The 10418-nt window shown below is 33.1% G+C and overlaps 1 pseudogene; it reads right to left on the reverse strand.

Moving 5' to 3' along the window:
- Positions 1 to 9043: 9043 nt before the first annotated feature.
- LOC126757719 (small nucleolar RNA U3) lies at positions 9044 to 9246 on the reverse strand (annotated as a pseudogene).
- Positions 9247 to 10418: the final 1172 nt, after the last annotated feature.

The following is a 10418-nucleotide window of genomic DNA, read 5'->3' on the forward strand; positions in this document are numbered from 1 at the left end:
TAGGTTATTTTCGTATTTATTATAAGAACCGGAGGGTCCCCCCGAAGGTGGTGAATCGCGGTCTTTTTAGGTATTTTTAGTTATAGCTGTATAAGCCTCTAAAATGGTTATTATTGTTTTAATATCGAATTATATCCGATCTCTGGAGGGTCCCCCCGAAGGTGGTGAATCGCAGAGACGTTTTTTAAGTTAGAAAATGGTTGATATTATGATTGTTCTCTGGAGGGTCCCCCCGAAGGTGGTGAATCGCAGAGACGTTTTAAGTTAGAAAATGGTTAATATTATGATTGTTCTCTGGAGGGTCCCCCCGAAGGTGGTGAATCGCAGAGACGTTTTAAGTTAGAAAATGGTTAATATTATGATTGTTCTCTGGAGGGTCCCCCCGAAGGTGGTGAATCGCAGAGACGTTTTAAGTTAGAAAATTGTTACTATTATGATTGTTCTCTGGAGGGTCCCCCCGAAGGTGGTGAATCGCAGAGACGTTTTAAGTTAGAAAATGGTTAATATTATGATTGTTCTCTGGAGGGTCCCCCCGAAGGTGGTGAATCGCAGAGACGTTTTAAGATAGAAAATTATTATAAGGACTAAAATTTCCTTTTTAATGTGGTGTTATTTTATATTGATTTTCAACAAAATATTATAATTTTAATTTATAATTGTATTTTATTTTATTATAAGGATTATTTTATATAATTTTATTATAGTTCGTTAGCTAAATTTGCTTTTATGTTATATTGAATTTAAATTAATATTTCTTAATAAATTTAAATAAGTAGTAGGAAAGCAACTTTTTTTATTTTTACTAATAAGTATTCATATATACATACTACATATATAATATATATTTTGCTGTATCAAAAAATGAGGTTTTTTTTTTTTTAAACTTTTTTTTCTTTTTTTTTTTTTTGTAATAACTAACTTTTACCTCATTTTTCAATTCATTATATTAATTTTTTTGTCTAAAAATCTAAAAATACACTTTTACATAATACACTTTTGTGAAATAAACCACTTATTCAAATTTTACATTTTAGATAGAAGATAATATTCTTTTTAACACTTTTCACTTATGTATTTAATTGATTGAATTAGATAATTAAAAATGGGAATCAAAATACTTAAAATTAGCATCTTACACGTGCATGACTGGAAGAAGTTTCCCGTTTAGTCCTTTGCGTCGTTACTAGGGTTCCCCCGATGGCCACTTTCTCGCACGCTTCTCTTCCTCAAGCATGGGTAAGAGATCGAGATGGACAATTAGTTCGGCTAGGAGGATAATTAATTAAAATTCCACTGCAGACTCCTTCAGGCTGTTGTGTGGTTCTCCAATCCGTTGGGCGCCAGTTAAATGTCTTTAAGTTTTTTATTTAAATTTTTATTTCATTAATTTCATTTTTATAAAAAACTGTACAAAAAATGATTCCTTAAAGTTAAAGTTTGTTGGAGCGATGTCCAACCTGCTTGAAGGATAGCCGAATTAAAAGTGAAACTTAAATCTAAGCTTAAGCTATCACCAACTTAATATTCTAAGCGCCGGCAGAACGAGACGTCGGCAGCGACGCATATTGTTAGTGGCGTGCTAGTAGCGTCATTAAAATCCCTATTTTTAGTTTGGCGTTCTTTTAGTGGGTAGCGGTAAAGTGGCGTGCTAGTAGCGTCATTAAAATCCCTATTTTTAGTTTGGAGTTCTTTTATTGGGTAGCGGTAAAGTGGCGTGATGTGTTTGCCAAATTATGTACCTGCATTCCAGAGCTTACATGGTACAGCACACTGTATAACAAAATATTTATTTTGTTTATATGTAGAAACTATTTAAATCTTTTTAAAGAATATCATAACAACTGACTTTCGTCTTTTCAATACCCAATAATAGGATTTAAGCTTGTTAGCTCTCAATCATTAAATGTTTTTAATCATTTTCCATTGAAAATATACTATGATGCTTCAAATTACAAAACCTTTCATCAAATACCTTTAAATTTCACAAATTCATTTAATTTTCATTTTTATAAGTGGTCTTGAACGATGCAACTAATCCCTCCGTTTACATATTTTTTTGGTAAGATTTCAATCTGGCCATCGCTCGTTTTCAATTGCTAAACGTCAAAACCTACTGAACTCGATTAGCTGTCAAAGTTCAGTAGGTTTTGACGTTTAGCAATTGCTCTCTCCCTTCCAGTGAGAGAGGAGTTAAAGATCTCTTTATCTCTGAATATAATAATGTCCTATTACTTGCACGTTGCAAGAGAGTATTGAGAAGTCTCTTTTATCGTGAGAACAAGTATTTCAGTCGCACAAGGGAATGTCGTGCAGTCGTCGAAAACATCATTGCTTCATCGAGTCGTGCATGAACCTCTGTTAATGATGGTAACGTCACAAAAAGTAAATAAAGAATGATTCAAAATCATGGTGTTGGTATCAGAGATATAGCAGCGAAACTCAACATATTTTACGAAGTGACTCTATCAATTTGGTTAATGTTCGAATGTGCCTGTAGGAAGCGTGGTAATGCTAGACTCGTTCCAAAATACCTGAATCTTTTGCAAAAACGACGTCGAGTAAAGGTTACGAAAAAGATGCATGACTAAGTCGCTGCGATCCCCATAATTATTAAACGCATTACTATTTCTGGAAACAAGACGTTGTCTTAATAATATGACTTTGAAACTGTCCAACAATCTTTTAAATGGTGCTCTAAAGATGTGCCGCCACCAAAAAAAAAAAAAATGGTACGTGGAGTCCCTACGCGCGGAAGAAGTTATACTTCTTAGTGATATTCAGAAATGCATATTATTTTATTATATCATTTTGTATGAAAGAAAACTAGAACATTTAAATTCATTATGCACATTTTATAAAGCAAAGTCTAAATGAAGGAATTTTGACTCGGAAAGTAGTTCTGGCTCTTCGTTGCGGAAGGGAATATGCAGCGTAACCATCTCTCTTTTGTACTCCTCGAATTGGGTTGTCATATTATAATTTGTATATCTTATATCATGGTGTTTAGTCAATTTCTTGTATTCATTATTGGCGTTGAATTTGTATTGCGCACAAAACTGGGCAAAAGTAAAATGAATTTTCTTTTTATTTTTCTTTGCAGTTTTTCAATAAATTTAAATAAGTTTCTTAATAAATTTAAATAAGTTTTTTAATAAATTTAAGTAAATTTACATGTATTTTCATTTATATTTAATTATCAATAAATTTTTTTAAAATTATTTGCCCTAGTTGTCCATTTTATTTTCTCACACATTTCAGCCGATTTTTGTATAGAAATTTGACCGGCGTAGAAGTAAAGTGCGAAACAATCATACATACATACACATATTATGTCGTTTGCATATTTGTCTGTATGTTTGCGAATGCAAATGTTCTACAAAAGCATATTTCTATACTTAAACAAAATTATTTGAACCATCGTATATTTCTTAAATGCATAACCAAACCATACTTAAGACAACGCCACGAAAGTGTCAATGGTGGTGTTGGTGGTAAGCACATGACAAGTCACAATGTGAACGCAGGTTCGAATCTCGACGGACTTAGTCTTCAATTTTTGCATTTTAACATAGTTTACTATACTAATAAATATTTTTCTTACTAATAGAAATTAAATTTATTACAGCAATATACCTAATATACATATACATAATATTGCTGTGATAAATTTAATTTCTATTAGTAAATAAAATATTTATTAGTATAGTATACGATGTTAAAAGGCATACATCTTCTATCCTATCTTGTTTATCTGCACATGCTCATATGAATGTATACTAGGTTACATTAAGTTAACTTCTGGGTAATTTCTGGAATTTTCGAACTTTTACGGCATATTGAAATTTTTTTTTGTAAAATTCAATTTCTTATTCTAAAAAATATATTATGCCTATAGTTTTAAGATAAAAAATAAGAAAAATTTGCAAATCAAATCAAATTTAAACCATTTGAGTACATCAGATTTCCTTTATTAAGCATTCCTTAGTTACATTTGCATATTACCCAGAAGTTAATTTTAACCTTGAATAACTTTTAAAGCAGTGAGTATATCGAAAAATTGTCAAGACTTTTTTTGTAGAGTATTCAATTCTGTACAAGAATATGACCTTTTAATTCCTACAAACGAGAAAGCTCCAGAGAAAACAAAATATTTGTAAAAAGTGGCAAAATCCCATGTAATTTCAATGGGAAATGTATTGTGTTTGGGGCAAGGTTTATTATGAAAATTAAGGGCTTTTTATAGTCTGATATTTGTTTTTAGATGTTAAACTAAAAGTTTAGGGGGCGTCTCGTCAAGAATAATCAATTTGGTAAATAACGGGCACCCTAATGTATACGCATGTGCGCGTTCAGAAATTCAAAGAATTCGCACAAAAAAAAAGAGAGACGAAAGAAATAAAGTCACATAAACTAGTTGAGAATTCACAAAAATGAAAAACAAACGAAAGAAAAATAATGCGCAAGCATACATAAGCGTACTGTACTTATTGACCGCATTATTTTTGCGTAAAACCTTGGAATTTATTCATTAAAATCACCACTCAGAAGTCGTTTTATCCGTTGTAAACATCATTTCTAATATGCCACAACACAATATTAGAAATGAAGTTCATAAACCTCACGCTGTCAGATAAAACGATATACCTCGTCTTCGCCGCCGTGTTTGAATAGCTCGGCCGGTAATCCATCGGCCCCCGCCGCTTTGTTGTTCTTCAGGCGGGTAATTGCTATTCGAACTTCTTCATGGTCGGGCAATGGGACGTCTGCTCCATCGTCATCGATTGAGGTATGGAGATCGCCTTCTCTTGGCGTTGTGCATTCTCTGCCATTCAGCAGGCTGGAGAAGTGTTCCCTCCATAATTTAAGTATGCTCTGGGCATCGGTCATCACCTTTGAGGGTTCTGGAAGAGTATGCTCCGGTCTTGAAACCTTCTGTAAGCTGCCGCATTTTTTCGTAGAATTTTCGAGCATTACCCCTGTCGGCCAGCTTATCAAGCTCTTCATAGCCCGTACCCTCAAAATTACCATTTTATTTTGATTTTTCCCAGAATCTCTTTAGTGACAGCTACTTTCCATCTCCTTATGATATATATCTATAGTTCGAATTCGCTTTTAAGTTGATTTAGAACAAGTTACAGAATGTGGAGCTAAAATAATTTATTTAGTACAATTGATGAGTAATTAACTCCAATAACTAATTTCTTACTACCCTTCTCTTTCTGATCGGTTGTAGAACTTAATCAATAATTTCGTTATAGTAAAATCGAAAAAACGTTCTAGTAATTTATTTGGTATTGAAAATGGAATGAGAATGCATCTTACCAACTTTTATTGAGGGACGATTTAAATAAGACATACATACGAATGCCATTTTACAAAAAGAACAAATACACTTTACCATCCTGTGAGCCTCATCGCCTCCTAACTAAAAATTAAAATAATGAATTTTTCCTAACTGCTGCTGGAAAATAAAAAAAGTAAAGCGGCTAAGACAGTTCAAGACAAAAAACAGATTGTGTTTTGTAATTCTCTGTGTAAGTGCAATAAAGCGGAAATATTGCTAGAATACTTGCAATTCTGTCAAATGCCATAGAAAGCATAATGCTGAAAAAGAAACTTGAAGTAAATGGAAGCTTTCACATTAATGCTTATATCTCTTTACCAACTAATATTCATATTCTTACTTTTGATAACACCGGTCAACACGATTTTTGGGTCTGACATCTACATGTTAAATTTTTGTTTCTCCTCTGACAAAAATAAGGAAACAAAATTTTTTTCCGGTTAAAGTTTGCTTTCGTAGAAATTAGAGCAATTTTTCGATTTTTAAGAAGAAATTACTGATTTTTATATTTTTTCTACAACTTCACTATAGATTATAATTAGAAAACTTTTTTAGATACAAGAGTCGTTGAACAGAATGAATCAACATCATTTTTAAAACATTTTTATTATTTTACTAAACTTACAAAAAAGCAAAAAAAAATTTAAAAGTGCACACTTTAACTTTTTCTTTTATGTTCATAGGTACTATCTCTTAATAAAGACCAAATATAGTATTATTACTTAAATTTTTACAAAAGCAAACTTTATACGATAAAAAGGTATTTTCTTATCGTTTTTGTTCATAATTAATCAAAAAATCATAAAATAAACTTTAAGACAAAGAACGAAAATTTTTTTGTAGAGTACACGACTCTGCATGCAAAGAATATTTCTAATCATTGTTCACCATTGACTAAATCTTAACTGTGGTCTTCTTCTCATTCGGTTACTACAAAACAAAGCGATGTTTTTGGCTGTAATTTTTTTAAAAAGTAAAAACTTTGATTATGCTTGTTGATCATTTTTATTTGGTCTTTTAAATTTTTTCACATCAAGTCAAGAAAATGATATCATGTAAATGGCCGCCGCCACAGTTGATTGTCATTTGAGCCCTTTTTATGGCATTTTCCATCACTTTGGCCAGAACTTCCGGCGATAGGTCCTCACATTCTTGACGGATATTGCCTTTAAAAGCTGCAAGAGTCTGAGGCTTCTTGACATAAGCCCACGACTTCAAAACGTCCCATAAAAAGAAGTCAGGAGTGGTGAAATCAGGCGATCTTGCTGGCCACTGCAAATCGTAAACGGGATATTAGGCTCCCGAAAAATCTATCCTTCAGCATATTGGTTGTGGCACGCAGTATTGCGTACCACTGTTTATTTACGTGCATTTCGGATGTGTTTTCTACATAAATGTCAAAACAGAACTGACATTAGAGGTCAATTGCAAAATGTATAGCATCTTTTGATAGGAAGATGGTGGTGGTGTTATCCGTCTTCGGCGGTTGGTTGCCTGATATCTTGAAAGACAACTGGCAGACAAATAGTTGTATAAAACTCAGATACGCGTTGTCCCAGTGGTACAGTTACAATGTGTCTAGTCTTTTAGGCTTATCTTGAAACACCCATACCGTTCAGTGCACCATTATCCACGTGCCACGATATCCACGCAATATTGAATGTGCGCTGGCTCCACTGATGTCAATAGTTTTATAAGTCTCCGGATAGTTCACATGACGATCTTGCACTGTAAGCTTGCGAGCAGCATTAATATTGACCTACGATATCGATTGGATTCACCATACAATCGATAAATACTGGCCCTTGATGAAGCTTTATCGTTTCTTGATTAGTTAGTTTACGTCGAAAGTTTTAAAAAATAATCGCTCGAAAATGTTGGTGGCTTATAGCCGAGATAAATATTTAAAGTTACTGTAAACAACACAATTATCGCTCTTATGTCAAAACATTTTAAAAATGTGTAATATCAAAATTTACAATAAAGTTGAGAGCTTCGTCAGCATTTAAAGTCGTCCAGTTTATCAATATACCTAATAGTACAATGGTTTCTAAAACCACACGAATTGTAAAGTTTGAGATTTCTAATGACTGAGTGAATAGGTCTTACTCACTTCCATATCCTTAAAATTTGATACTAATTTACTGGATTAGTGCTATTCAACTTTATGCATTTAAAGTTCGGCGCAACAAGATTTAACAGTGATTTATACGCGACGATTATTATTTGTCTAGATTCGTCTTTCCGACTTGAAATAGCCTGCATTAAATTATTTTATCTTTAACATTTCTTTATAAATTGCTCATAAAATCAAAGAAGTATATTGTTCATTATGAAAACTTAACATTCATCAAAAGAGTAGCAGTAAGCAGTAGCATTACTTAAATAATGTACATGGTTAGATTTAATAATCACAAATAACAGAACAAACTGAAAATTATAGCATCAAATAAAAAAAAAGGTGCGTGGAGTCCCTACGCGCGGAAGAAGTTATACTTCTTAGTGATATTCAGAAATGCATATCATGCATTTTGTATGAAAGAAAACTAGATTATTTAAAATTCATTATGCACATTTTATAAAGCAAAGTCTAAATGAAGGAATTTTGACTCGGAAAGTAGTTCTGGCTCTTCGTTGCGGAAGGGAATATGCAGCGTAACCATCTCCCTTTTCTACTCTTGGGTTGTCATATTACAATTTGTACATCTTATATCATGGTGTTTAGTTAACTTCTTGTATTCATTATTGGCGTTGCATTTGTATTGCGCACAAAACTGGGCCAAAGTAAAATGAATTTTCTTTTTATTTTTCATTGCAGTTTTTCAATAAATTTAAATAAGTTTCTTAATAAATTGAAATAAGTTTTTTAATAAATTTTAGTAAATTTACATGTATTTTCATTTATATTTAATTATCAATAAATTTGTTAAAAATTATTTGCCCTAGTTGTCCATTTTATTTTCTCACACATTTCAGCCGATTTTTGTACAGAAATTTGACCAGCGTAGAAGCAAAATGCGAAACAATCATACATACATACATAGATATTATGTAGTTTGCATATTTGTCTGTATGTTTGCGAATGCAAATGTTCTACAAAAGCATATTTCTATACTTAAACAAAATTATTTGAACCATCGTATATTTCTTAAATGCATAACCAAACCATACTTAAGACAACGCCACGAAAGTGTCAATGGTGGTGTTGGTGGTAAGCACATGACAAGTCACAATGTGAACGCAGGTTCGAATCTCGACGGACTTAGTCTTCAATTTTTGCATTTTAACATAGTTTACTATACTAATAAATATTTTTTTCTTACTAATAGAAATTAAATTTATTACAGCAATATACCTAATATACATATACATAATATTGCTGTGATAAATTTAGTTTCTATTAGTAAATAAAATATTTATTAGTATAGTATACGATGTTAAAAGGCATACATCTTCTATCCTATCTTGTCTATCTGCACATGCTCATATGAATGTACATATGTATAGGCATGCGCGCGTTCAGAAATTCAAAGAACTCGCAGAAATGAAACAGAAACGAAAGTCACACAACATAGTTGAGAATTCGCAAAAAAATGAAAGACAAACGAAAGAAAAATAATGCGCAAGCATACATAAGCGTACAGTACTTATTGACTGCATTATTTTTGTGTAAAACCTTGGAATTTATTCATTAAAATCACCACTCAGAAGTCGTTTTATCCGTTGTAAGCGAACGATTTTCGAAGAAACATCATTTCTAATATGCCACAAGACAAAATTAGAAATGAACTTCTTAAACCTCACGCTGTCAGATAAAACGATATACTTCGCCATTGCGGGTCGATTTCCAAAAATTGTAAATGAAGACTAACTACAGAAATGATCCTGTAAAGTATAGCCTTAATTTTTCAACGGCCAACGCAGAGTATTTCAACCAAAATATACGCAAAATAGTTGAGAATTCGTAGAAATGAAAGACAAACGAAAGAAAAAGAAGCATAACTTCAGTAATGCACAAGCATACAAACATACATATGCGCAGCAGCAGCAAGGAAAGAGGTAATAATCGGCGATCCTTTGTATATTTTTTTCATGCATAACCAAACCATAATTAGGACAACGCAATACAAGTGTCAATGGTGGTGTTGGTGGTAAACGCTTGAAAAGTTACGACGAGCACGTAGGTTCGAATCTCAACAGAATTTATTTTTAATTGAATATGTCACCAACCAAAAATTGAAACATTGTTCTACAAAAACAACAACAGCATAAGCATGGCAACATTGTGTTGTTGGTTGAAAAGCCGAGCTGTGCCGAAAGAAACGAACAAACGATCGCCGATTGTCACCGCTTTGCTTGTTGCTCGAACATCTTCGCAGACAAGGTTGCGTAGATTCATATTGAGCAAGTTTGCGTAGATTCATATTGAGCAAGGTTGCGCAACCTGAATCTATCGCAACCTTTTCCGAACTCGTATAAGAAGTATAACTTCAAAAACAAAAATTCGGTGAAGGCAATGGACCCCACCTAAGTCGAGGCTTTTAGCAAGGTAATGGTGATATTTCATTCAATGTCATTTCTAGAATATTGTCCGCAGTGCTGAAGTTGATCCGAGCAATAGTTTCGGAGGTGCGGCCCTGAAAAGTTACGTACTCTCGACACTGTATTTTTAAAGTCTGTTGTCAAGATTTCTCACGAACTGCTCAATCAATCCCAATAGCGGCCTTTACACGGTCACACATGCGTGACAGCATGTGTGACATCACACCAAGTTGTATCGTGTAAAGGGTAAAAAAACGTGCTTGTCACGCATGTTCAAAGTTTTTAAACTTATTTAATTTTTCTGCTGGTGTGTCACACATGTGTGACCGTGTAAAGGGCTGCATGATGCACGCTGTGTATTTTTTCAGTCGAAAAAAGACAGTGTTTAGTAACGGTGTCGCGGATGAATGAACAGTTTTAGAAAGAGTTCTTTGAACTATATCACAGCTTCCCAGAACTATGGCAAATTAAAAGCGAGTGCTACAAGAATAAAAATAAAAAGAATGCAGCATATGAAGTGCTTCTAACGAAA

This window comes from Bactrocera neohumeralis, chromosome 4 (genome assembly GCF_024586455.1).
Source record: "Bactrocera neohumeralis isolate Rockhampton chromosome 4, APGP_CSIRO_Bneo_wtdbg2-racon-allhic-juicebox.fasta_v2, whole genome shotgun sequence".
Classification (NCBI taxonomy): Eukaryota; Metazoa; Arthropoda; class Insecta; order Diptera; family Tephritidae; genus Bactrocera; species Bactrocera neohumeralis.